The 27,412-nt window shown below is 42.5% G+C and overlaps 1 protein-coding gene across 1 annotated transcript in view; it reads left to right on the forward strand.

The window, feature by feature from the left end:
- Window positions 1-27,412, forward strand: part of LOC311232239 (FERM and PDZ domain-containing protein 4-like) — a gene marked incomplete at both ends in the record, with an annotated part of 183,105 nt that overhangs the window by 47,062 nt on the left and 108,631 nt on the right. The window lies entirely within an intron of this gene.

Consider the following 27,412-nt stretch of genomic DNA (forward strand, 5'->3'; position numbering starts at 1 on the left):
CTCTCTCTCTCTCTCTCTCTCTCTCTCTCTCTCTCTCTCTCTCTCTCTCTCTCTCAAACCTATTAATTATCATGGCAAGTAACCTATGGCAAGTGCTACGAGCCCAATTAGAAAAGTCAACTCTTCTGCTACTGTACTCTTGTCAGCATTTGTTACGTCTTGGCATTGTAGTCTGGCATTGTAGTAAATTGTGGCGACTTTTATGGTGACACATTCTCAGCTACACTGGAAGCCAATGGCAGTTGAAAAAATAACTACTAGATTTTGTGACATAAAAATAACTGCAATGTGTGGCGTCTGGGACGATGAATAGTCTTGCATGTTAGAGTTTTTTACCTTTTGTCTTCTAGTGTGACAATTCTTTGACATGTTCTTTGACTTTGGACAAAAATGAGAAGTCCAAACCAAGCCCCTCCTCCCCGAACCCGGGGAATTGGGATTTTGGGACTTGCTAATTGAATGGCAAGATGGTTTTATGAATTAATTTACATTTACATTTACATTTAGTCATTTAGCTGACGCTTTTATCCAAAGCGAATTACAAGTTCTGTACGACAACTCTATCAGCTGAGTAACAATGTTCATCAAAGTGTTGAGTGCTACAGTGTAGGTTCGTTTATTAGGACAAGTGCATGACAGTAATGTTAGTTAAGGTGGGTAGTGTAGAAGTCTAAGCACTTGTCTGCCACCACAATGACACAGGTTCAATTCCCTGCAGCGGTACCTCCGGTTGGGTCAGACGTTGCTACGAACACAGTTGGCAGTGTTCACGGGTGGGGTATGAATCCTGGTCGTTGCAACAGTGACTCCTACTGGTCGGTCGGGGACGTCTGTTCAGCAGGGAGAGGATCTGGCAGACATTCTCCCGGTGAAACTCCTAGCTGTCAGGTGAAAAGAAGCGGCTGGCAACTCCACACGTATCGGAGGAGGCATATAGTCTGCACCCTCCCCAGACCAACAGTAGTGTAGTCTACACCCTCCCCAGACCAACAGTAGGGTAGTCTACACCCTCCCCAGACCAACAGTAGGGTAGTCTACACCCTCCCCAGACCAACAGTAGGGTAGTCTACACCCTCCCCAGACCAACAGTATGGTAGTCTACACCTTCCCCAGACCAGCAGTAGGGTAGTCTTCACCTTCCCCAGACCGACAGTAGGGTAGTCTACACCCTCCCCAGACCAACAGTAGGGTAGTCTACACCCTCCCCAGACCGATAGTAGGGTAGTCTACACCCTCCCCAGACCAACAGTAGGGTAGTCTACACCCTCCACTGTTACGAATGGCGTGTTTCGATAGCATGGTGGAGTGTGGAACCCAGTTGCAGCAGATAACGGAGAGATAACTTAACAGGAAGCAGGAGACGGCGTTGTGATGATAACAAGGTTTTACTCAAACAGAAAACAAGGAAACACGACTGACAAACAGGTAACATTAAACAATGAAACAGCAAGGGTATGCTGGCCCAGAACACTTAAATACAAACACTAATTAGAGACAGAGGGTAATTACTAACAGGACACAGGTGTGGTAGACATAACTAACAGAAGACAGAGCACACAGGGGAAAACAATAACAATTGTACAAACTGAGACATACGAGACTAAAACACATTTACAAAACACAGACAGTAGGGACACAAGACTAACACAGTGGAAATAATAATGACAACATAGACAACGAATAAATGGCAGAAAATAATGTTAATCAGGTGAGTGAACTGATGCCAGATCTGCCACATCTGGATCAGCCCACCGGTTGGCAATGTTGTATTGTGAAGTGGTGTATTGAAGGGAAGTTGTGAAGGTACGAAACCTGGACCAGCCGCACCGGGAGGAGGGTTGCCGTCTGGTCCCGCAGGACCGGGGGAAGCGTTACACTCCACAGACCTTAGTGACCTTAGCGGCAGACAGATACAGTATGTGATAGGAGACTTGATTATACGCTTGATTACTTTTAAACTCACTCTCAATAACCACTTCAATAACCAATAACCACCTCAATAACCAATAACCACCTCAATAACCAATAAACACATCAATAACCAATAACCACTTCAATAACCAATAACCACTTCAATAACCAATAACCACTTCAATAACCAATAACCACTTCCTACCCAACCAGAAGAGACTGTGACCGGCCGTCGTCTGGAGACGCTACTTTTGTTTGACGTCTTCCGCAAAGGTCATTTCATGCTAGACCTGATGAGAAAATGGAAACATTTAAATCAAATATTTATTTCCCAGAGGCGAGAGACCGGCTTGTCTCTTTGTTTGGCTTCTTTTGTTTTTCTATATCCTAAACCCTCAGAACCTGACGTTTCTTTTCATTGCCCACCTGAGCCATACAAGCGTACACAGGAAACAAGAAGCAAGAGTCACGCATGCCTTTTGATCGGGTGTCTGGTAAACTGTTATTTGTGTTATTTTATGATAACTTAATTTGCATAATTACAATCATCTCTTAAAGTTGATATTGATGCTGTGTAGAGATTCCCCCCCCCCCCCCCCACACACACACACACGCACACGCACACATACACAACAACCCTGTTTGATCAATTATGCAAATAAAGTAAACCAAATTTTTCTTCCTGTTCAATTGAATTTCTGGCTTCCGTCCTTGTCGTTGCCTGGCAGAGGGGTGAGGGTGGGGCTCCCCCTTACATCTCCATCATCAAACTGCAATGAAACAGATTCACTACAGCTTACTTCTGCTTCACCATGATGTGACAGGAAGTGGTGATGCAAACACACACTGTAATATCTATCTATCTGCCTCGCTCGGCCCTGCAGTTTATATGAGCCTCGCTTGGTCCTCTATCTATCTATCTATCTATCTATCTATCTATCTATCTATCTATCTATCTATCTATCTATCTATCTATCTATCTATCTATCTATCTATCTATCTATCTATCTATCTATCTATCTATCTATCTATCTATCTATCTATCTATCTATCTATCTATCTATCTATCTATCTATCTATCTATCTATCTATCTATCTATCTATCTATCTATCTATCTATCTATCTGTCTGTCTGTCTGTCTGTCTGTCTGTCTGTCTGTCTGTCTGTCTGTCTGTCTGTCTGTCTGTCTGTCTGTCTGTCTGTCTGTCTGTCTGTCTGTCTGTCTGTCTGTCTGTCTGTCTGTCTGTCTGTCTGTCTGTCTGTCTGTCTGTCTGTCTGTCTGTCTGTCTGTCTGTCTGTCTGTCTGTCTGTCTGTCTGTCTGTCTGTCTGTCTGTCTGTCTGTCTGTCTGTCTGTCTGTCTGTCTGTCTGTCTGTCTGTCTGTCTGTCTGTCTGTCTGTCTGTCTGTCTGTCTGTCTGTCTGTCTGTCTGTCTGTCTGTCTGTCTGTCTGTCTGTCTGTCTGTCTGTCTGTCTGTCTGTCTGTCTGTCTGTCTGTCTGTCTGTCTGTCTGTCTGTCTGTCTGTCTGTCTGTCTGTCTGTCTGTCTGTCTGTCTGTCTGTCTGTCTGTCTGTCTGTCTGTCTGTCTGTCTGTCTGTCTGTCTGTCTGTCTGTCTGTCTGTCTGTCTGTCTGTCTGTCTGTCTGTCTGTCTGTCTGTCTGTCTGTCTGTCTGTCTGTCTGTCTGTCTGTCTGTCTGTCTGTCTGTCACACACACACAAACACACACAGACACAGCTATCTATCTATCTATCTATCTATCTATCTATCTATCTATCTATCTATCTATCTATCTATCTATCTATCTATCTATCTATCTATCTATCTATCTATCTATCTATCTATCTATCTATCTATCTATCTATCTATCTATCTATCTATCTATCTATCTATCTATCTATCTATCTATCTATCTATCTATCTATCTATCTATCTATATATCTATCTATCTATCTATCCATCTATCCATCTATCCATCTATCCATCTATCCATCTATCCATCTATCCATCTATCCATCTATCCATCTATCCATCTATCCATCTATCCATCCATCCTTCTTCTGGTTGAAGATGCAGTGATGCAGGCCACTTACACAAGCTACACAGTGTCCCAGTACTGTATGTGTCACATGTACATTAGATGTGACGTCCTACATGTATATCTTTAGGACCCTTTTAGTGTTCACATGTTGTGTTTATAGGAGCAGCACTTATGTTGCATTATTTAATATCAGCTTTTGCTGCCTCAGTGCATCAGTGTTCCTCTACCTACCTCAGCGCAGGGCCGGGCCATATGGCGAAAGTTCTTTTTTGTATTCTTAAAAAAAAAGAAAATTGTAATCTTTATTTCGAACATGTAAATAAAACAAAAACAAATGCTTAAGCTCTAGCAAAGAAATGAAATAAAAAGAACATAACTCAATTTACATGTTTGAAAAAGAGTAGGAAGACGTATAGACTCATTTAATCTACCCGTTTTCCACTACTCAAAATGTATGTAATTCCTTACTGATTTAAATCCTTACAAAACAAATATATAGTAGAAAAACACATAAAATCGTGTTTGTGTTTTGTGATGTACAGTATGCAGTATACAGTATGTACAGTATGAAAACAAACGGTCAGGTCATATAGGTGAGACTGTGCTGAAAAGTATGATACCAAACATACCATGCTAAATAAAAGTTGCCAAAAAGTTGAAAATAGCTTAGATTTTTTTCTTTGTTTTTTTTTACACTGAAATTTGAATTTGAATTCGAACTTGTCTACAATTCTGCAACGAATTTCGAATTAGATTTGTTAAAGTGACAGCCCTAGTATACAGTAGCGCTTAAAAAGTGTCTATAGGACATTTAGGAATCAACGTGACTGGCGATGATGAGAGACCGAGCCACAGGTGCCCTGGACAACTCGCACGTTGCCAGTTCCCTCGTCACGTGGCAGAGGGCGTCTCTGTGATGACGGGTAGAAGATGTTTTGAAGAAGACTACCTCTGCGTGGAGTTTGCAAGCTGGCGGTTAATTATTCATCATCAGCTTGGTGCTTTTAGGGAACGTATATAGAGAGAGAGAGTCCTCTGAGTGGCAGAGAGAGAGAGAGAGAGAGAGAGAGAGAGAGAGAGAGAGAGAGAGAGAGAGAGAGAGAGAGAGAGAGAGAGAGAGAGAGAGAGAGAGAGAGAGAGAGAGAGAGAGAGAGAGAAGAGGAGTTATAAATAACACAATACCTATCCATCTTTCTCTCTCCCTTTTTGTGTGTGTGTGTGTGTGTGTGTGTGAGAGAGAGAGAGCGGGGCGGAGGGAGCGAGAGAGAGAGGGAGAGAGAGAGAGATTGAAATTAATTATTAAGATGTGGGGCAAATTGAATTATTCTTCATATTATAGTTTTTTCTGTTCCGTAGGGGGCAATTTTTTCTTTACCATAGAAATCAAGGATTATATTGGACATTCTCTCACAAGCTCAAGGTCTTCTGTGACACTAAACCGGTGCTTTTCTGACCTGTTCATCCAGCGCAAAACAAGTTTGTTTGAGAGCATCCTTTTTATCTTTTCATGTCCCTGGAATCTCAAGGTGAAGTTTGTGAAAGGTTTGTGAAAAGTTCATCCTTTTGGCGATTTGAAGGGAGTTTGTGTCGTGCAGCATTTCTATTGAACGACATTGGCAGTGCTTATCTTATCTTATCTTATCCTGTCCTGTCTTGACTTGTCTTCCTGACTGGGTGTGAAGATTTTGGTCAGAGTTGATTTTGGTGGCTGGTCTATTCAAGTTCAAGTTTCTTTATTAGTTGTCATAGTAAAATACAGAATAGTTTTCCATGACATGCTTTTTTCTAGGAGCAACTTATTCAGTTGTTACGTTGTGACGTATCGACCTTCCAATAAACGGTTTCCCCAAAGCTTCCGGCGTTGGCTGAGGCTCTGATCTGTTCAACACACCTCAGTGTTTTAATAGATCTGAGGGATAACAAACAGTTTGGGGTTTGTGCTCCTAGTATCTCCTGCTGTCTGAAGAGGTATGAGCTCCTAGTATCTCCTGCTGTCTGAAGAGGTATGAGCTCCTAGTATCTCCTGCTGTCTGAAGAGGTATGTGCTCCTAGTATCTCCTGCTGTCTGAAGAGGTATGTGCTCCTAGTATCTCCTGCTGTCTGAAGAGGTATGAGCTCCTAGTATCTCCTGCTGTCTGAAGAGGTATGTGCTCCTAGTATCTCCTGCTGTCTGAAGAGGTTTGAGCTCCTAGTATCTCCTGCTGTCTGAAGAGGTTTGTGCTCCTAGTATCTCCTGCTGTCTGAAGAGGTTTGTGCTCCTAGTATCTCCTGCTGTCTGAAAAGGTATGTGCTAGTGTTTGCTTCCACGGCAGCAGTGAAGAATTAGATTCTGAATATATACTATTGTTATATTATTTCATCTTTTGTAACAGTGTAAAATACAGAATAGTTTTCCATGACATGCTTTTTTCTAGGAGCAACTTATTCAGTTGTTACGTTGTGACGTATCGACCTTCCAATAAACGGTTTCCCCAAAGCTTCCGGCGTTGGCTGAGGCTCTGATCTGTTCAACACGCCTCAGTGTTTTAATAGATCTGAGGGATAACAAACAGTTTGGGGTTTGTGCTCCTAGTATCCTGCTGTCTGAAGAGGTTTGTGCTCCTAGTATCTCCTGCTGTCTGAAAAGGTATGTGCTAGTGTTTGCTTCCACGGCAGCAGTGAAGAATTAGAATCTGAATATATACTATTGTTATATTATTTCATCTTTTGTAACAGTGTACCAACAGCAGTCCAGTCCTGTGCAGTGAAGAGGAACAGAAAAGAAAGGAGAGGTCCTTGACCTCACACGCAGCATTTCCCTAACCTGGCTCAGCAGCATGGGACACTGACTCTGGAAAACCTTCATTGATCTTTCTTGGCAAATCTGTGATAATGAACTGACAATTTTATGATGATTGAATCAATCGTGTAGCCTTGTGCCTACTGAAGCCCCACACACGATACACGCCAGGTACAATTGTGTGTCACTCAGACAACTTTTTTGTGTATCTTTGCGTGTGGCGCCCAATCTACAGTATGTCCGTGCCCAGTTCTGCGGCAAATATTACACTTTTGCTTTATCAGAGTAGTCAGGCCAAGAGGTGAGGCATTGTTTTGTTTGGTTGTTGTTGTTGTTGTTGCTTTTTTCAGTAGAAATGGTTGGAGGTCATTTTGGTTCTGGTTTCATGTCTGGGTTCTATGTTGCACCAATTAAACAGGTCTTATCTGGGTACTTTCACACACACACACACACACACACACACACACACACACACACACACACACACACACACACACACACACACACACACACACACACACACACACACACACACACACACACACACACACACACACACACACACACACACACACACACACACACACACACACACACACACACACACACACACACACAGAGGACAAACCCAAGCTTTCATGAGATGTCAGATATTTACTTGAGTAAAATCATGGAATTAATGTAAAATCAACACAATGAATACAGTTTCTCTCCTGTGAAATATAGTCAAGTTAGACCGCGCTCACAAGTTCTCACACTGGGTGCTGCAATCCCATAAAGTTCAGTATATCAAAAAGCAGGGTAGCCGGACCAGCACTCTCAGTTTCAATGTTTTTAATGGCAGCCTGAATAGATAGCAGACATGTTTCGGACAATGTCCTTCTTCAGTGATATTGCTAGCCATCTCCTGTGAAATACAAATGTTCAACAAAACCATCAACATTGACTCAGCTAGACCTCTTTCTTATATCTGCAGCGCTAACAGAAATAAAAACAACCCAGGCCTATGTTAAAGTGCAGATTGGCTTAGAGGACGATAATGTCTTGTATGAACTACCAGTAATATAAATCATATTAACAACAAAATCATCTTCATGTCAGATGATTTTCAAAAAGGTGCATGAGTCAATGCAAAAAAGAACAAGCAAATATACTGCTGAAAGTTCAGAATGTTGAAGATTTTTCACTCCATAGATTAATCTAGATACATTTATTTTAATGCTTTAAATAATTTTAATTAATCTCCAAAGTTAAAGCATTAACGTTGACAGCCCTAAAATAAATATATATAAATGTAGTCCATATATATAAGCCACATAAATCTTAAATCAGATCACAGTTTGATCTGTAAATAGATACCCTTTTTGAAACATTAACCCAATCACAATATTGGTTTATATAAACCAATGTAAACAAACATGTCACAGCGAAAAAACACAGCAAATACAATTAAAAACCCACGTTTAGCTGTTTGTCTAGTGTGAGTCTATCAAGAGGTCAGTCAATCAACTAGAAGATGAAAACATCTCCATCGCTATTATTGTTTGTGGTGGTGGGACGGCCCATTTGTGTACGCCTAGATCACTCATGGGGCCTTTACTGTGACATCATATTCTCTACCATTTCTGAAGCAGATGGTGAGAGACGGAAAGTTTATGATTATGGATGCCATTACAGGCACACTGTATACTGTACGCACACACTGTCACACACACTGTCACACACACTGTCACACACACAGTCACACACACACACACACATACTGTATAGTCGCCAAGACAACTTCACCTCCACTAGATAAAGATGCTGGCGGAGCGATTAGTTCTGCTCTAGATAGTATCACACACCACTTAGTGATACACTGCTGAAAGCCACCCAGCCTGCACACACACACAATGTCACACGCACACACACAATATCACACGCACACACACACACACACACACACACACACACACACACACACACACACACACACACACACACACACACACACACACACACACACACACACACACACACACACACACACACACATATATATATATAATAAACACATAGACATACACTCACAAACACACACACACACACACTTACACACGCACGTGCACACACACACACACACACACACACACACACACACACACACACACACACACACACACACGCGCACGCCCGCACTCTACTCGCACACACATATGCATGTACTGTATGTGTGCAAGAAAAGCACATATTGAAAGAAGCCAACCACCCATTGAGAAAAAAAATACACATTCTGTACACACAAACAGCTGCCGCTCACTCTCCCTCTCTCTCTCTCTCTCTCTCTCTCTCTCTCTCTCTCTCTCTCTCTCTCTCTCTCTCTCACACACACACACACACACACACACACACACACACACACACACACACACACACACACACACACACACACACACACACACACACACACACACACACACACACACACACACACACACACACACACACACACACACATTATGCACACGATCATCCAGCCAAAGGTTAACAAAATGTCATCACACACTCTCAGATTCCCCAGGGTAAATGGCAGCCTTGTAACACGTGCACGTGTGTGTGTGCATGTGCATGCACGTGTGTACTGTATGTGCATGTGCGTGTGTACAGTATGTGTGTGTCATACACACTGAGGTATGACTACATTCTCAGTCCTTTCATAAACCATTTCCGATTGATTGATAGTACATGCATTCTAGCTAATTGAATTATCAGTAGCATATGAAGGCCACCCAGCAGCAGAGCTCTTACTATAATAGGGGTGCATAACAACTGTGGCATTTACACATATTCTCAAATTGGCCATTTCGGTGGCAGAGTTGCCTGATGCATGATAAGATAAAGGAACACCTCAACGTTATTGGAAACACGCTAAGTCTTCTGCAGAGTCAGACAAAAACCAATTTCCTCTCCGTGCGTTCAGTAGAAAGCTATCCGACTGCAAGCTAGCCTAGCTTAGCACAAGCTAGCCTCGCTTAGTGCTCCGGGAGAGTTGAACTCCATTAATTTGTGCTAAGCTAGGCTAGCTTGCAGCCGAATAGCTTCCTACAAAACGCACATAATGGCGTGTTCCTTTAACTTTTTGTGACATCCCTAACACTGCTTGTGAGAACTGCAGATTTCCCATTATGTTAGCCACCTATATCCTCTACTCACTTTATTCACCGTGTGAAGAAGAGTTCACCCACCGTTATAAGCTGATATACATCTTTACATAAATCTATTGTTCAACTGTTGTTCATAGTTTTGTCACATTTAACACTGCACCACTGCTGTTATGATGATATAGGATATACTGTAGAATAATTTTGTTTACTTTTAGTGTTATTCAGGGTTGTGGAGGAGGGGTGCGACTATACTGTGCAACAATATATTGGGATATGAAAATGTAACCTTATGCAACATTGAGATGAAAACAAGGATTGTGACATTTGCACATTGTTTCTTAAAGGGGCACTTCACCGAAAAACAAGGCTAATTTATGTTTCACATAATCTCACATCATATCCCAAGGCTCTAAACTGTTTTGCACGGCATTAATTACATTTTAATTACAGCTAAATGAAATGATGTAATGATAAAATAGTAATTCAATGAACTGTAACACAACACAAGGATTATGTGTCCTCTCATGACATCACAGGAGTTGATATAATATATAACTCATTAACCTCTTAAGCCCTATAGCCATATTTTCAGAAATTCACCTAAAAATACCTAAGTAAATGGAAGATTGCTCCACTTCTATAAAGGTCCATTTGCATGTTCTTGGTATCTAGGGACATCTCGGGATCTCAGGGAATGTATTCTCAGTGTCAGGAATATTGTGTCTGTTACTAGGCTTGAGTCAATTGTAATGAACCAAAGGAGAATATCAATATAATTTTTCTTTTCTTTTTTTCATCTTTGACAGTGAATAACACCATGCTAAAATTTACCAGACATGGGAAATTGCCACTGAGCACATCACGTGTGCAAAAGATCTAAGCAAATAAATAAACCGCAGATTATTTACAGGAGTTTTGTAGATACAGTACTGAATTCTGCCATCCGGACATATGCAATTTGAAATATGATTATAGAATATAGAATATCAGGCCGGAGTTGGATGTAGATTTTGATTGGGATGCAGTCTGGGAAAATGTTCGGCTATCCTCAGTTTCCTCACACAACCCAGATCACCAACAGATTCATCTAAATTTTGTTCACAGGACTTATTTAACCCCTAGACGATTGAATTGAATGGGTCTCAGACCTGACTCTCGATGTACCTTGTGTCCAAAAATGTTACATCTCAGCTCTCAGACATTTTCTCTCTGACCATACCTGTATCTCCTTCTGTATTGTTATTGAATGATGTCTCTCAATTACCGACCTCTACACATGTGAAAAGACAAATTTTGGCCGGCCTCACAGCCGCAAAAAAATTGATTGCCCCACGTTGGATTCACCCAGACAAACTCTGCCCGAAGGTATGGTTTCTCACCTATCTTGATGTGATCTATCTGGAGATATCCACTGCACGTGTTATAGGGGTTAATTAATCTAATATCGCGATTTGGTTGGCTTCTGTGGCAAAGTTAAAAGAACGCATATAAGTTTGGACATTTTGATTACTGAATAATGTATTGTGTGTGTGACTCACGTTGAGGTCCTGGGGTGAGCGGGGGGGGTGGAGAGAACGAGCGAGTGTCCATGTATTTCGGTTTTTCGTTTTTTTTTCTTCGTTTTTATTTTATTTTTTTATTAAAAAAAATTATTGTATAATTGATTATGTGTATGTTCTGGGCCACTTTGGGTCCAGTGGTCGCGGTCTCGGGTGGGGGGGGGCCTGGTTCGGGGCCTCGGCGGGTCGTGGTGTTAAAGAGGCATGATGCTTTGACTCGCTGGGGCGCCGGACTCGGGGTCCTCGAGGGTTGGGGATCGTGGCTGCTGTGTATGGTGATGGAGGGGGCTTGGGATGATCACTGTACAGTCTGTCTCAATTATTGTCTTGTCATGTTGTGTTAATTTATTGTCCTGGAATCTCTTTTTATGTATTATTATTATTATTATTATTATTATTATTATTATTATTATTATTATTATTATTATTATTATTATTATTATTATTATTATTATTATTATTGTATTGTGATATGTTTTGTTTCATGTAAAAAAAAATTAATAAGATTTTATATTAAAAAAAAGGATATCAGGCCTATAAATGACCTTATTATGGCCAAGTCACACACATCTATGGATCGGCCAAATCTCCCCTTTCCAATGGTGCCCACCAGGCGCCCCTGACAGGGCAGCAAAAACCATGAATGAAATCTACTGTAAGTACAGTTACTTTTTTATAATGTAAATAAATTGCTCCACCATTTTTCATCAGATTGCAACGCAGTTTTTTGCTAGACATTCACAAAAAGGTAGAGAAACTAACTGTGTTCTATTTTATGGAATTTTTTGTTCCACCCGTGAGATATGATCCCGAAAATAAAGAGAAAAAAATAAGTTCACGCTAGAAGTCACATGATTGACAGGGGCTGGCGTGAGCTGGGAAGTGTAGTTTTATGAAATTCAAAAGCCCTGGGTCTCTTCTCTCAAAAGACTACACTCAAGTTAGGTTGTGCCAAATCCTCGCGCCTTTTTACGACTCGATGAGCTGAGATTTCTATAAACTCATATTTCACTAATAACACTTAAAATCATTGGTAAACAAACGTAGTGCTGAAAATATACAGTTTGACTGCTGTTTTGACAGGATTGTTTTGAGCCTTGGGATAATGTGTGAGATCATGTGCAAGATAAATTGGCATTATTTTTCGGTGGAAGTGCCCCTACTTCTAATCATACCATCATACTGCCCTGAGGATGTTAAACTAGTTCAACTATAAACTAACCCCACCTCTCCCCCACCTCTCCCTCCCCACCTCTCCCTCCCCTCTACAGTGCTGCTTCTCTGTTGTGCATGCCACTATTTCCTCATGTTGGATTTTGCCTCATCAAGCCTGGAAAAAAAACAAATACATATGAAACATATGTCAAACTGGCGGTGCAACAGGACGCTTTGTGCCACAGCCAACACCCCACCGTGCTGCAAATCCTATTGGACTCTGAATGTGTAATTGACGTGAACAAGTGATCCTCTGACTCTTAAAGGCTTCGTTCTGACTCATGTATTCCGTGTCTATTCAGCGAGCGGAGCGCCCGCCGCTCCCCTATTCATCCCTAATGATCACAATCCTCCTGTGTGTAATCTTATTTGGTGCGTATTTAGCGACGCTTGTTCAGGGTGCGGTATTTTTAGCCTGGCGGATTTGTGCTTCGATGTTTGGCAAATGCAGATGTTCCTGTCTGCCAGAATGTGATCTTTGTGTTTGTGTGTGTGTGTGTGTGTGTGTCTGTGTGTGTGTGTGTGTGTGTGTGTGTGTGTGTGCGTGCGCGTGTGTGTGTGTGTGTCCGCTTATTTGCATGCTCCTGGGAGAGAGAGAGAGGGAGAGAGGTTTAATGGAATAATCAATGGAATGTGTTTGTGTGCGTGCGTGTGCATATGTATGAGTGCACAGAACAACAATTGCATGTAAACAAAGAAGGTGTGAGTCTATTAAGTGGAGGAGCGTGCGTGCATGCTTACTTTTGGCACAGGTTGAGCAATTCAAAAAGTCTTACTTACATTACTTACATTCATACACACATTACAACATGTTGTGATTGAAACCATTTGGTTTCAAGACCCTGTTTACTTTCTGGTTTACTCAGAACTCGGCCAGAACTCAGACCACAGGACTTGGTAAGCAAACTAATAGTACACTACTGGAAAGTATTTCATACAACAATGTCCAGAAAACTGTCTCTTTAAGATCCCCTTTATGGCGGGGTGCGGCTGGGTGGCGCAGCGGAGATTGCGCTTGTCACCAATGCAAGAGACTCTGGTCTCGAATCCGGGTGTCAGCATTGCCTCCGGCTTGGACCGGCCGTCATATACTGGCTCAATTGGCAGAGCCAGCGGGTGGAAGTCGATGGGTGGTAGTTTGGACGTTGTGGACAGCGACTCCTACAGGTCGGTTGGGGGACGCCTGCACAGCAGAGACAGGAAGTGGCGGGGGTAGTGTGGCGTCTCTACAATTCGTAGCCGCATTTCTGCAGACCCCTCTCTGATTGGTTGAACTCCATTTTTGCAGACCCCTCCCATTTCTGCAGACCCCTCTCTGATTGGTTGAGCGAAGCCCCTCTCTGATTGGCCCCCCGCATGAGCCGAGACAAGCTCCTCTAGCCAGGAGTCGAAACTCCGTTAACTCCAGAGAGAGAGGCTGAACGCAATTTATACGCATGGAAGTATTGATTACGCCATAACGAATCATTAAAAAAATATACCGTTAACTGGAATATGTTGTGTGTGCCTTTACACATGTTGGATAGGATTATGTAATTGGTTTGTATAGCGTCGCGTATAACGTTATTTCGCGTGACTTCACGGTTTATTCACATTTCACAACATAGCCAGCGTTCAACTTGTTTACACTCCCCACTTACTGTACAATGTAACATTTAGATTAACCCAGTTGTCTATCTGTATGTCATATGTTACGATGAATTGAAAATGGGGGACCCTGATGTAAACAAGACGAAAGTCTTTCTCTGGGGTCTGCATTCCCTTAACAATTGTATGTATTGAGCTGTACTGTGTACTGTACCCATTCTGCAATCTGTTAATAAAGTTTTCAATCAATCAATAACTAGACAGTTACAATATAACATTTAGATTAATTAACCCAGTTAATGCCTTAAGAGAGAGAGGCTGGTGGTCAAGTCAAGTCAAGAGTTATTTGTCACAAGTTGTTTATTAGCCTAGACATTTTCAATTCATCATCTTGTTTACATCAGGGTCCCCCATGTTCAATTCATGATAACATATATGACATACAGGTAGACAGATGGACAGTACTGCTACATTTAGACATTTATGACATACCAGATTTTGAACTTGTGGTAGGCCTAGACATTTTCAATTCATCGTCTTGTTTACATCAGGGTCCCCCATGTTCAATTCATGATAACATATATGACATACAGGTAGACAGATGGACAGTACTGCTACATCTAGACATTTATGACATACCAGATTTTGAACTTGTGGTAGGCCTAGACATTTTCAATTCATCGTCTTGTTTACATCAGGGTCCCCCATGTTCAATTCATGATAACATATATGACATACAGGTAGACAGATAGACAGTACTGCTACATCTAGACATTTATGACATACCAGATTTACAAATACAGTACTGTTTGTGATACAAAAAGAGTCCAGAAAAGAAAGGCTATACATTTGACGTAGAAACTGTACATTGGAGGAGGTTGGGTGGGTGGGGGGGACTGTACATTGCTTCTTCTAAGTGTCTATGCTTTTTTTTGTCAGTATTTACTGGCTTTCAAAAAAATAACATCTTGTTGCTTGTGTGTTGAAGGACTTTTACCGAAGGGTTACACATATCATGTCTGCACGTACAGACGTGCAGTGAACCCATCCTGCGACCTGCGTTGACCATACCTCTTTTGAGGCCACTGTGCGAATGACTCACCAGTCTGAGGAGGAGATCCTGGTGTGGGCAAGGTCGATGCAGGTCACCTGGAGAGTGGCCCATACATATATGTCATATATGTTATCATGAATTGAACATGGGGGACCCTGATGTAAACAAGACGATGAATTGAAAATGTCTAGGCCTACCACAAGTTCAAAATCTGGTATGTCATAAATGTCTAGATGTAGCAGTACTGTCCATCTGTCTACCTGTATGTCATATATGTTATCATGAATTGAACATGGGGGAGGGACCCTGATGTAAACAAGACGATGCATTGAAAATGTCTAGGCCTACCACAAGTTCAAAATCTGGTATGTCATAAATGTCTAGATGTAGCAGTACTGTCCATCTGTCTACCTGTATGTCATATATGTTATCATGAATTGAACATGGGGGACCCTGATGTAAACAAGACGATGAATTGAAAATGTCTAGGCCTACCACAAGTTCAAAATCTGGTATGTCATAAATGTCTAAATGTAGCAGTACTGTCCATCTGTCTACTTGTATGTCATATATGTTATCATGAATTGAACATGGGGGACCCTGATGTAAACAAGATGATGAATTGAAAATGTCTAGGCTAATAAACAACTTGTGACAAATAACTCTTGACTTGACCACCAGCATCTCTCTCTTAAGGCATTAACTGGGTTAATTAATCTAAATGTTATATTGTAACTGTCTAGTTATTGATTGATTGAATTGATTGACAACTTTATTAACAGATTGCAGAATGGGTACAGTACACAGTACAGCTCAATACATACAATTGTTAAGGGAATGCAGACCCCAGAGAAAGACTTTCGTCTTGTTTACATCAGGGTCCCCCATTTTCAATTCATCGTAACATATGACATACAGATAGACAACTGGGTTAATCTAAATGTTACATTGTACAGTAAGTGGGGAGTGTAAACAAGTTGAACGCTGGCTGTGTTGTGAAATGTGAATAAACCGTGAAGTCACGCGAAATAACGTTATACGCGACGCTATACAAACCAATTACATAATCCTATCCAACATGTGTAAAGGCACACACAACATATTCCAGTTAACGGTATATTTTTTTAATGATTCGTTATGGCGTAATCAATACTTCCATGCGTATAAATTGCGTTCAGCCTCTCTCTCTGGAGTTAACGGAGTTTCGACTCCTGGCTAGAGGAGCCTGTCTCGGCTCATGCGGGGGGCCAATCAGAGAGGGGCTTCGCTCAACCAATCAGAGAGGGGTCTGCAGAAATGGGAGGGGTCTGCAAAAATGGAGTTCAACCAATCAGAGAGGGGTCTGCAGAAATGCGGCTACGAATTGTAGAGACGCGGTAGTGTGCATAGATATCTATAGAACACATATCTATGGTAGTGTGAGCCTCCCACGCGTTACACCTCGCCAATGAGAGTCCGCGCTGGCAGGTGAAATTTGACAGGCTGCCTCCTCGTGTACCGGAGGGGACACGTGATGCAAGGCTTCTATCCTCTCTACAACCGACCAGTGGGGGGCATAGTTCAAGACACGTTCAAGACAGGGGAGGGGAGAATTGGAAACACGAAATTGGGATGGGAGAAAAATAGAGAAAAATAAGGAGAAAAAGTGGATACAAAAAAAAAAGATCCCCTTCATGGCCCCATTTCATCCAGTATTTAGCATCCAGTAATTCAAAGAAACAATTCTGGCTTTAGAATACATTTAAAGCCTGTGTTCAACCGTCTCAGGCTACGTTTAGACGGAGAGAGTCTGAACAGAAACCGCAAAAGTCGTCTTGCGGTCTCACTTTTAATTTTGCGTTTAGACTAGCGTTTTGGGATGGAATTCTCCGTGCAGACGAGGCTGTAACGACTCGAGACGACTGAGCCCCGATGTCACATGATTGGCGCATATGTCACATGACGTGCTGTGAAGACCCGCCCTACTCTGCCTCTGATTCGCAGACTGTGGGTGGGGAATGTGATTGGACCAAAGCAGAGTCACTCACAGACAGTGGGTCCAGATTCTTGTGTATTTAAAAGTACTGCCAATGTAGCCTTCAGGTGATCGCCATGGATAATAATAATAATAATGGATTGGATTTATATAGCGCTCTTCTCTGACTCAGAGCGCTTCACAGAGTCCATTATTCGTTCATACACAGTCATACCGGTGGTGGTAAGCTACAATTGCAGCCAGAGCTGCCCTGAGGCAGACTCACGGAAGCGTGGCGAATAATCATCGCCTACGGCCCCTCCGACCACCACCAACATTCATTCACATGCATACACATTCATACGAGGCAAGTAGGTTAAGTGTCTTGCCCAAGGACACAACGGCAGTGGGATGGACATGGGCTTGAGCGGGATTCGAACCACCAACCCTTCGATCATTGGACGACCCGCTCTACCCCTGAATCAGACATGCTTTGTTTGCGCTTCTAGGCTACTGGCGCATGCCTGTGATGTAAGCAGTACGCGCGACGAGAGCCTTGACAACCCTTTCGTCATCGTTTTATGCGGTTTGACAGTTTAGATGATAGCGCAAAGGTTTATCGTTTCTAGGAATTCCACCCTGGAAGGTAGTCTCACTTTTTTGCGGTTTCACCCCGTAAAAACGCCATTTCCGTATAAACGAAAGGCACATCCGAAAAAATATTTTTGCGGATTCACCTGCTAGCGTTTCCGTCTAAACAGGGCCTCAGTCAATCAATTTGAGAGCGAAAAAACATGTTCTTGTATTTTGTACACATGGCAAAATATATGTATAGTATTCTAACACAGACATACGCAAACAACAGGTGATTGTAATCAAGCATTTGATTATTATTAAATGACAATTGTGACCAATAGGCTGTGGTAGTCATTAGAATACTATGAATTATGAGTCGGAATCCAAGTTGTCATTTAGAAAATTTGTTATAATTCTGCATCTGCAAGTATTTTGTTTCACAAACTGTATAACGTGCACTGTGCTATCAGATCAAAACAAGTGATTACCATGTGAATCACATGGTTATCGACCTGAAAATGAAGTTGCTTATTGTAATCCCTGCACAGTTGACCTTCCAATATGAGCTTTTCCAATGGTTTTAGGAGCATCGTGTGTGACTGGGTCAGGCAGTGGGCTGTGTGTCCTGAATGTGTGTGACTGGTTCAGGCAGTGGGCTGTGTGTCCTGAATGTGTTTGACTGGTTCAGGCAGTAGGTCCACTGGCTCCCAGTCAAGTTCCGGATATCCTTCAAACTCCTCCTCCTCACCTACAAGTCCCTCCATGCCCTCGCCCCCCGATACCGGTCTGATCTCCTCCACCAGCACACTCCATCCCGGAACCTACGATCCTCTGATCTGGGTCTCCTCTCCATCCCTCGCACCAGGTTGCGGACTTTCTGTGACAGAGCCTTCAGCGTGGCGTCCCCTACCCTCTGGAGCTCTCTCCCCCCTGAAATCCGCAACGCCCCCAACCCTGGACACCTTCAAACGTTGCTCTTAAAACACACCTTTTCACCAAGGCTTTCCCCATTAGTTAGTTTAGATTAGATTAGGTTCATTATCCCTTACCTGCCCTCATCCCTCCCCTTTTTCCCCTATTGCCCCCTTTCCCTAGCCCTCTTGATTGTGAAGTGACCTTGGGTTTCCTGAAAGGCGCTATAGAAATTTGATTTATTATTATTATTATTATTATTATTATTATTATTATTATTATTATTATTATTATTATTATTATTATTATTATTATTATTATTATTATTATTATTATTATTATTATTATTATTATTATTATTATTATTATTATTATTATTATTATTATTATTATTATTATTATTATTATTATGTGACCTGAATGTGTGTGACTGGTTCAGGCAGTGGGCTGTGTGTCGCACTGTCACTGCAACACGGTCTCATCAGAAAACCAGAATAAAGTAGGCTACTAATCGACCACAGGATAAAAGGTCCATAATGTACATAAGAAATACATTTACATTTTGTATCTGCCAAATTGACCAGGAGTCGAACTAACACTGATTAACTAACACTCATGGGTGAGAGTGCTCAACACTAGACTAAGCCACCCAACAACCCTGATACAAACACAGCTATACTATCATGATGATTCGATTTAATGTTTAACAAGCATGATTAAGATAGAAAGTTAGGGTTAGTTTAAGGTAACAGTGTGGTTAAGGTTATGGTCAGCAAGACCGACGGCTTCTCAGTTACAGTGGGTGACAATATTGTCACAAGGAAAGATGAAATTACCTACCTGGGTTCCATCCTAGAGGCTAATCTTTCCTGTGACAAAATGGCATCCAATGTAATACAAAAAGTCAACCAACAAACTCGATTCTTGTACCGGATCTCCTCTCTGGTAAACAAGAATACCCTGAAGACTCTAGCAGGAGCACTCATTCAAGGGTACTACGACTATGCTTGCACCTCATGGTACCAAAGCACCTCAAAGGCGCTAAAAACAAAATTACAAACATCTCAAAACAAACTGGTCAGACTACTTACTGCTTGACCTTACTCCTAGAACCCACCTCAAGTCACCCCTGCCCACTTTGACAACCTAGGATGGCTTAGAGTAGACAACAGAGTACAGCAACTTGCAATGGGCCTGGTCTACAAGACTACACGACCAAGGTACCCATGTACATGTCAAAATACTTCCCAAAGGTCAGTGAATACCACGATCACAACACCAGAGGGAGCTCCACAAATCATGTTAAACCTAGATTCGGCTCAAACAAGGGACTAAACACGTTTCGCAATTATGCCACATCAATGTGGAACGCCCTACCCAAAGCTGTAAAGGAATGTGAATCACTACCCACTTTCAAAACCACTCTCAAAGAACACCTACGGGAGACTGCAATTCGAAACTGGCCCCTGTAAGTGTCCTAACCCAACCCCCTCCAATGTACAGTAAATGACCAAGTATGGTTTTGTCAATATTCCAATGTACAGTTTTGCTTGTACAGTTGTACAGTGTTCCCCACCCACCCTTCCTACCAACCCCCCCCCCCCCCCCCACCCCACCCACCCAACCACCTCCAATGTACAGCCCCCCACCCACCCAACACCACCCCACCTACCCGACCTCCCCCAATGTACAGTTTTTACGTCAAATGTATATACTCTCTTTTCTGGACTCTTTTTGTATCACAAACAGTACTGTATTTGCAAATCTGGTATGTCATAAATGTATAGATGTAGCAGTACTGTCTATCTGTATGTCATGTATGTCATATATGTCCTGATGAATTGAAAATTCATGTAAACAAGACGAAAGTCTCTGGTCTGCATCCCCTTAACAATTGTGTGTATTGAGCTGTACTGTATTGTACCCATTCTGCAATCTGTTAATAAAGTTTTCAATCAATCAATCAATGGTTACGTTTATGGTTAGTAAGGTTATGGTTATTTTACCTTATGGGCAAGGCTACCAGAAAGGTGTGTCTTGGTAGTCTTGAGGTAAAGGCACTTGCCTCCCATGTGAGTGTCCCAGGTTTGTCCCCTATAGCAAGCAATCAAATGTTTTCTGAAAATGTTGAAAGTTAACATTTTCTTAATATGTACTGTAATATATGTACTTATTTGTAAATACGTCAATATATTATTTATCTGTAATAATGTACACATTGTACATTTCCGTAAATAAGTCAATATATTACTTGATTGATTGATTGATTTTATTGTGGATTAGAGCCATCATCCAAGGGATAAAAACATGATAAAATGCAAGCACTTATTTCCATCATGGTCCCTGGTATTAAAAAACAGGACATACATCAACATAAAACAACATCATAAAACATTAAGATACAATATGCATATACAGTTGAAGATAAAAGAATAATAAATAAATATGCTACCCTCTCTTTCCTATGCCGATAGCCATGATCGTACATGCTTTTTGAAGCCAGTTAACCCAGGGGCCTGTTTAATGCTGCTGGGCAGGCTGTTCCACTTATGTCTATAACATAATGTACATAATGTATGTGGTAATATTGCCTGTGAATTTCATAATTAATATGTGTGAATAAATTAGAGAACCATAATGTAAAGCCAGGTGTACCTTTCAATAGCAGAGTGGACTCAGTGGCTAAATAAGGAACCATACTGGAGACAGTTGCAGCAGATAACAGCAGGAACAGTTATTTCAACCCACACTCAAGCAATGACTAATTTAGAGAACAAACAACACCTTCTCGAATTGACTGTATGTAAATGTAGAAGCAGAAGACAGCTGGGCTAACCAGAGACCAGATACGGGCTCAGACTGGTTGAAGAGCAGAATCTATTAATCAACTGTTTAGTATCAAAAGGTCTCATATGATGTCTGGTATCAGTCTAAGAAAGCACTGACTGTACTTGGATGATATTAGACATCTATAACCATATAGAAGGAATGTTAAAGTTATATATTCATTTAGAGGAGATTTGGGCAGCCAAGGAGGGGGGCCATCAAGACCCCCCCTTCTGTTCACTGAAGGAAGACAATGACGGGGGCCATCAGCGGCCCCCTCTGTTTATTGAGTCAAGACCCACACAGGAGATCGAGGAGGTGGGGGCAGCCGGCCCCCACAGAGAAACCCAGAGGTGGGGGCAGCCAGCCCCCTCAGAAGACCGCCCACAGAGGACCACCTGATTGGACCAAAATGTATTACTGGAATATTATGATTGGAGGGAAGTTATAGTATATAAGAGCGAACATATTGGTAGTTCAGTAGCCCAGACCCCCACCCCAGGTCTGCGGCTCCACCGCTCCCCACCCAGAGAATGCTGTTGGCTGATGTTCATGTAAGTAGGCTGGAGGGACCCATTATGTTGGTTAGAATAGAATGTAAAGATACTTATCTTAGAAACCAGGCTTACTTATATGAACAGGGGCTTACAGTATTTTCTCTATGTTCAAATTATGTTAACACATGACTGTTGTATGTACCTACATGTTGGGGTTTTGAGATGCAAATCTTGTTGATTCTGTGTACACAACAGACATGATTAATGTATTCTGATAATCCTTGTATGTGAAAGGCAACCTTTTATTCACTCTTGGCCCTGTGACAAATAAATCAGTTGAGTTGAAATAGAGTTCTGGTTGTCTGGCTATACACGTTTATTTCTCATCTGACTAAGTCAGGTGAGGAGACCAACAATTCTATCACTTATGATCCTTTCTCCTCCTTCCAGTTAAGCGACCTCCTTGTACTGTACAATAACCTTAGATTATTGTTAGGATTCTATAGGATTATACTACATGTACAATATGTACCTTTTTCCTGTGGTCGGTACATTATTTACTGTACACATTTGAAAGGAGATCGGGCAGGTCACAGAGGACCTGCAGGTTCACAGGCACATCCTGACAGTATACAGCATAACGGGGCCCTGATGAAAGCGTCCTTTAAACCAAAGCAACCTCTGTGCTTTGATCTTGTTCTTTAGCAATAATTTATTTTTTAAAGGTGCAGGTTCTCCTTTTGAAATTTGTTCTGCGAGTGTGATTGCATATTTAGACATTTCAACACTGTCTTTTTGCCATCACTTATGAAAGAAGAAACTGGAAGGGAATTATCACCATCATATGGTCAAATGTTTGTTGTTGTGGTTGTTGTTTGTTGTTTGCATGTTTTTTCATTATACTTTTGCCCTTATGAATGGATTTTCTGTTTACCAACATTTCTAAATGTGTGCACCCAGCTAAGAGGCAGTGAACAGTCACAGTTAATGCAGGAGTGTGGTCAATATGAGCTATTGTCTTCTAAATCATATTAATACATTAATAATGTTGTGAACTGGGGCGCATTACTTCCAGAGGAATGTACTGTGAGAGGTTTACAACACTGTGCACTTGTTTTCTATGGATAGCTTTAAGTGGCTGTGCAGATGTGTGCAGATGTGCCTCAATGAAGAATTCTCGGCAAATATGCATTTTCTTATACCTTCTTTGGGGCTAATTCACAAAGAATGGATTGCGGCCGCTAATAGCCCCCTTAACTGCGAGTGATTTTCACCCGCTATTTGCTCCGTCTTAAGGACCTATTCACTAAAGATATTGTGTGAATGATATACTAGTGCAAACACGCCCATATGGTGTGCAATTAGCTCCTGATATCTGCCATTGTATGGGGGGCCGGAAACAAAAACAATGGCTAATTTAATATATTGATAGTGAAAACATTTGAACTCTGTGACAGACCACCTTATAACTAAGACATACATTTGTGGCAGAGGCAGAGAATGGACAAAATAAACGAGCTGCATAGGTGGCATAATAAACTGTAAATGACATACACATTTGCACTGAACATTATACCTTTGTCTGTTTACCATTTTATTATAAAACCAGAGACAAGCGCCTCTCTCTTATCGGCCTATCTTACATTACGCGCAACCAATGCGTCTATCTGACAGCCCTTTCTGTGGAGTGCACTGGACTATTGAGAAACAATAGGAATTTTCCATTGGTTCTCCCAGTCCATGTGACCATTTCTAGCATTTCCATTGGCTATAGTGACAGACATAGATATGTGATAAATGGATAGATACAGCGGATTAGATGAAGTCCAGGGAAAACAACCAATCTAGATATTTCAAGATTCTATGCTTTACATCCGCGCATTCTCTGAGAGATGCACAACATTTTTAGATGACAATCGATTCCGATACAATAAAGCAAGTCTTTATCACAAACAAATCCAAAGATATTCAATGTTTTACAAAACATGTCTAGTGTTGCACCCGGCTTTAGAGGGTTAAAAGCCTAATTGTATGTTTTATTTAGTTAATAAATGTCTCGATGTAATTCCTTATATACCTAATGTAGCGCATCTTCTTGAAGCAAATTCAGCTTTTTTTGCTCTGATTTGACTTCAGTTTAATTGCATTGTTCTGTATCGTTAGTGGCTTAGCTTGGCATCGCCTTCTGCACTATCTCGCGTACGTGCACGCGTACTGAATAAACCACAAATGTACCTCTAATACCAGTATTAGTCTGACCACACCCCTCATCAGCTTACCTTCATAAGCAGGTGTGTGGTCACCTGCTCTCCTCCTTCTCGCTTTCACCACAAGGAAGAGGTGCCTCGGTAGATCCCCACACTTGACACCATGATGGAAGAAATTGGATTAGGAACAGCTTGGGAAACAAGGATACGTTGACATCATATCTTTATTTTCTCTCTCACTATTTTCGAGAAAATACGGCGATATTGTCTTCGTACTGGAGTGTCTAGAAGATGATGATCATTCTACAAACCCTCCACCGGTTTTCGTATTGGGAGCACGCCGCTGCATGCTTCTCAACTGCAGTTCCTTGCTGTGTTTGTTGGGGTGAAACCTGTCAGGCCACGGCTGAACTGTCGGACATGCCGCTGTTGTGAGGAGCGGTGCGTTCCAGGTTGGGTGAGTAGTGTTTGCTGGCGGGCTCCACTTGTCTGTTAGTGCTATGGGGGCTACTAGACAAAGTTTATGGAAACCGGCCCCAGGCTAGGGTCCTTTGTTTAGCCGTCTAGGCGACAGAAGGCCTTGGTCTGGCGACCATTATAGTTTTAACTAGTGGGCCGCGACCATTGACACTGGTGATCCCTGTGTGTTCTGGACGAGTGGATTCTCTCTGTCACCGTGTTAAGACCCCATCTTTCATATCCAAATGAGAGTATTCCTTCACGAGGGGATATGTGCATGTAATGTGCGATAGCGGCAGATTCATGTTCAAAGTCAGCTATACAGGCCAGTTGGTACTGTGCTGATTCCGCCGGACGTGTTAATGTCACCGTTGTGAAGCGGTGTTGACGTCTTGTTTTCTCTTTTCTCTTAAAAAGTGAGGAGGGTTCAGAACGGCGGCCTGTCTGGGTGAGTGTTATGTCATTGTTTACATGTTCATAGCTTACGGTTAGCCGGTCGGTGGCCTGGCGCGGGGTAGCTTGGCTTCTCGCGCGCCGCCGGGAGCTCGCTCCTGATCGCGTGCGTCGTAGATCGGCGTCTCGCGAGCGGAAGCGATAGCACCCGAACGGTTGGAGCAGCCGTTAGCTTGATGCTATTCTGTTGAACGTGCTTTGATTTTTAACATGTTTTACACTCTTGACCACGACGTCATTCTTGACAGGGGATGTTCGTCAACCCTGCCTGAGCCTAGACGGGGATTGCGTCAACAAAGAGGGCTGTGTTCTACGGTGGCTTGTGACTGCACTTCGCTGATCTGCGTTCCGGGCAGGTACGGGGTTGGCCAGACCCTCATAACACGTCTTCTGGTTTTACCTTGCTAAATGTATTGTGAATGACGGTGTTTTTTCCCAAAACGTGTGTTGTTGCAATGCATTTGAGATACGTTGCGGGTTGTGTGTGAGCTGTTTTTGTCACTGGCAGTAGCTTCTCCGTGCAGGTCGTGATGTATTGATCTGGTTGTTGTGTGAGAAACATCATGGTGTTTATGTGTACCGTGTACTCACTACTAAGGCAACTAACCTATGAAGCTATGCTTGGTGACGAGTGAGTAAAAGAATGTTCTTTCTCAGACTGTAATGACAATGGACAGTGAGTTCACACATTAACAGGTTTTCCTGTTTTAACTGGCCGTATTGAGGGTAAAATAGGAGGATTGTGTTTTTCCCCCCCCGGTTCCCTGGGGACTTTATCACCTCCTATCAGACATGTTGTGCATTAATTGTGTCTTTTGTGTGGTAGGGATACGATGTAACTCTCAGCTTGATTGCTGAGGTTGTGCTAAATCTGCTGGAGAAACTTATTTCCTAAAGGGAAATTGGTTTGGTTGCTGTCATGTGTGCTTAGCAAGGCCTGTGGTCGATACTAATCAAGAATGATGTATTCTCTCATTGTGATGATGATGGGTTGTGTGTGTCATGTGACCTACAACTGGGTTGTACTGGCCACAGAAGCACATGTGTATGTTGGACCGGGGTTCTTAGAGCCCTCTCTATTCTGTGTTTTTCCTTAGTAAAAATCAGATAGCAGGTTAGCTCGTGCGCTGTGTGGAGCTGTGAAACGCTTCATAGAGCTGACTATGACTGTGTCATATTCTCTTTTTGTCGTTACGTCGTATCATGGGTGTGGGGTCGTAAAGGGGTGAACTGGTAACCTTTCCTCTCCCCATTGTTCTGTCGGTCAGGGGTACACCCCCTGTCCTTCAAGGTTCCCGTCACGTGGCGGTTCGGCACGTTACGGGGGGGGGGAGGGAGTTCCTGGTCCCACGGCCTGGTATATTGGGCGTGTGCACCGCAGGAATTCCCCCGCCATAGAGTACGTCACCGTGCGCGTCTCTGTTGGTAGGACTTCCGTGTGCTGTTCAGGTCCATGTGATGGATCTGTTTTCAGGGGGGGTGGTCAGGGCTCCTCCTCACCAAGCGCCTACTCAGGCCTTCTGTGAGTTCGGACTCCTTCTTCCATGTGATCCATGTGAGGAAGCCTCCATCAGAGTACAGAGCCTTCCTCCTCAGATTGTCAAAGTGAGTGGACCCTCTAGAAGGGTCCTTTTCTATTGTATGTATATTCGATTCAATTCGTTTATTGAGTGTGTATGGGTTCGGTGCCTCTTCCCCGGAGGCCCTAAAACCAGTTTTTTACATGGCTCAAGGTGCAATATATTCTTTTCAATCTGTACAGCTCGCGTGGGAAGTCTCTCTGGGGATCCCCGTCTCTTTCCTATGGGAGGGTGGTGGGATGTAAAAATGTGAACATTTTTTACCCCGGCTGTGTAGACTGGGATACATACTGTTGATGCTTCCTTCTTTCTATTCCAGAAGTGTTGGAGTTAGGGAGTGTCACACCCCTCTTGTCGTTCCCCTGGGCGCCTTGGGGATTCAATGACAGGTCTAAATAGCCTGTTCATTGATGGGGGTGTGTCCCGACGCACGTATAGTGCTAGCTCGCTGTAAACAGGCGATTGACTGGCACGCCTTAGTTGCTTGTGGTTGAAACAGCGTTTTTATAAAGCAACTGAGATGGGGGTTTTTCCTCTTCCGGCGACCACATCCCATGACCTGGGTGGGTTGTCGACGGATCCTCGTTCATGTCTGGGGGATGATGACGGGATGGATCTGAACATATGTAGTGGGGTCTCACGCCCTTGGGGTGGGCCACC

The sequence above is a fragment of the Notolepis coatsorum genome (genome assembly GCF_963971535.1).
Source record: "Notolepis coatsorum genome assembly, chromosome: 1".
Lineage (NCBI taxonomy): Eukaryota > Metazoa > Chordata > Actinopteri > Aulopiformes > Paralepididae > Notolepis > Notolepis coatsorum.